Source organism: Alosa sapidissima, chromosome 3 (assembly GCF_018492685.1).
Source record: "Alosa sapidissima isolate fAloSap1 chromosome 3, fAloSap1.pri, whole genome shotgun sequence".
Lineage (NCBI taxonomy): Eukaryota > Metazoa > Chordata > Actinopteri > Clupeiformes > Clupeidae > Alosa > Alosa sapidissima.
In genome coordinates this window covers 6334829-6337328 of record NC_055959.1, presented here as the reverse complement: position 1 = coordinate 6337328, position 2500 = coordinate 6334829, and the positions used below count along the sequence as shown (strand labels likewise).

Here is a 2500-nt window from a genome sequence, read left to right as displayed (position 1 = left end):
ACCTCTCCTACAGCCACCACTTCAGTCTCATCCAGAACAACAGGAGAAGGGGAGAAAATGAGGGAACAGAGAGAAAGAGGGATGGGAAGAAAGAGAGAGGAAGAGGATGCCTTTCAGACGTGACGGGAGTGAGTGGTTTAGCTGTTCCCCAGGCTGCTCTTCGTCCCAACCCTCCGAGGAAAATCCATTCCAAAGGGGAAGACTGACTTCCTCTCCCAAATTAAAACAGCCACATTCAACAACAACAATACAACAAACCTCTCTCACTCACTCACTTCCTCCCTCACTCCCTCACTCACTTACTCTCTCACTCCCTTCCTCTCTATCTGTTAATCTCCCTCCTTCCCTCCATCTTCAACCCCACCCACCCAAAAGCTTAGTCTCTCTCTCTCTCTCTCTCCCTCTCTCTCTCTCTCTCTCTCTCTCTCTCTCTCTCTTCTGTCTGGCCCACTCTCCACAAATGACACGCAAGATGCACGCTCTTTTCCCCCTGAGTATATGACAACCCTCTCCTCCTCTCTATCTCCACCCCCCCCCCCCCCCCCCCCCCCCCGCCTTGTGTCCTGTGTTCCTATCAGAGCCTGGTGAGTCATCCAGGTTTCAATGAAACACTGATGGGTATCAGATCTGTCATGCGTGCCTCTCTCTTTCCTCTCTCTTTCCTCTCTTCCTCTTCTCCGCTTCCCTAGTCTCCCCCCTCCGCAGTCAGTCAGTCGCTTTACAACAGCAGCAGAAGCAGCAGACACCTGACTGGCGACCATACGGCCACTTGTTGTTCCATCGCTCTCCGAGATGGAGGCAGACGGGCAGCAGTGGGGGGATGGGCAGGTGGGGGTGGGTGGGTGCATGCTGGAAGAGGAGGAGGAGGAGAGGTGGGTGGGTATGGCGGCTTGGCGGCAGGTGGGGAGAGTAATTGCTGCCACGGCAACATGTTATGCAGGGCATCTACGAGCTGAGTCAGGGTCCACGAGGCCACCTGTGTGCCTGGAGTACTCAGGGAAGAGAGGGAACAGAGAGAGAGAGAGAGAGAGAAAAGTGGGGGAGGGAAGGGACAGGGATGGAGAGAGGCAGGAACAAGCACTCATACAGAGAAGGAGGGCACATTGTGGCATTGATAGAAACACACAGTCAGCGACAAGTGCAGACACTTTCTCTCTCACACACATGCTATGGTGCACATAGGGAAGGACAAATGGGGTAGTAGGAGAATCAGTGAGAAAGAGAAGAGAAGTGGAAAGAGAGAGTGTGTGTGAAGGAGGTAGAGGAGAGAGATAGGGTTTAAGAAAAAGAAAGAGAGAGAGAGAGCACACTAGCTAATCATCAAGGGGCTACACAATCGTTGTGGGAGGAGGACAAGAAACGTAAAAGTAAGTTTCCATGTGAAAGAGTCCATGACCTGATGTGGTGTCAGCACACACAATGTGCCGTTGCCTTCATCACCCCCTACACCACCACTCCAAATGTTGACATGGGCCACTCTTTGCACCTCGGCCCCCATTACTATTCCCCATCAGTATTACTGGATGTACCGCACACACAGCAGGTCACCAGGAAGAATAAATAAGAGTATTGCATCTTTTGAAAGTTGCAATGACCTCAAAATAGACCATATTTGGAAAAACAAATTGAATTAAAAATAAAATGTAATCTGGAGAACAGTGATAACAATGGTAATAAGCCGTAATAAGGTGTGATGGATAACATAATCCCCCAATATGGAAAGGCATTCTGAAGGCAAATGTGCAAATGAGATTCCAGTGAAGGTCTAACATCGCCCCCTGGTGGTAATCTCATTGCTGTGTGGCTATGAAATTCTCATTTGTGCATGGCTCTAAAACACTGAGGGCTCTGCCAAGCATGTGGGTGAAAAAAAAGTGGTGCTTGTGAAGAACACGACAGTAGTTTCTGTGAGTGTAGTCTTGACCTGAGGCACTGTGATCCACACAAACGCATCTACTCAAATACAAGACAGCCCAGGGTCTGGCCACTGCTTAGACAGATCCTTAGCAAGAGAACAGCACGTCTGTACAGTTATAAATACACCATGGTTTATACCACAATACAAATGAACTCCACATAGCTGGACGAGACATTGTGTATAGAGTTATATATCAGAGGAGAATGTCATGTAAAGAGGAGAAGAAGAGAGAGAGAGACAGAGAGAGCAGAACAGGCTTACTTCCTGCCATGTGGCTGACTTACCATATGGTACACTTCCTGTTCCGAATTTGAAAGACTGTCGCAGATGCTCTGAGCTGCAGCAGTAGATGTTTCAGGCCTCAGTAGAGTGCTATTGCCACATAAGTCAAAACATCCCATCTCTGAACGCACTCCATGCACTGATGAAAAGCAGTTCGGGATCACTGGTGCAACTGTAGAAATGTTGATCATGTTTGTTTACATTCTTTCTTTATTTTGAACTAGTTTCATGCCTGTGACTGATTCACCTTCTCTTTGGATAGATCTTTTGCAATTTACACTTTTCCTGATAGGGTAAACA

General features: G+C 48.3%; 1 protein-coding gene and 1 long non-coding RNA gene across 2 annotated transcripts in view; one reads left to right on the top strand and one right to left on the bottom strand.

Moving 5' to 3' along the window:
* The window catches only part of syt17 (synaptotagmin XVII), a 21310-nt gene extending 21009 nt beyond the window's left edge, over positions 1-301 (bottom strand). Inside the window, exon 1 of the mRNA XM_042086694.1 lies at positions 1-301. This exon is cut by the window's left edge and continues 66 nt beyond it. The gene's annotated coding sequence lies outside the window, so the exon portion shown is untranslated.
* The window catches only part of LOC121705622, a 13238-nt gene that overhangs the window by 8720 nt on the left and 2018 nt on the right, over positions 1-2500 (top strand). The window lies entirely within an intron of this gene.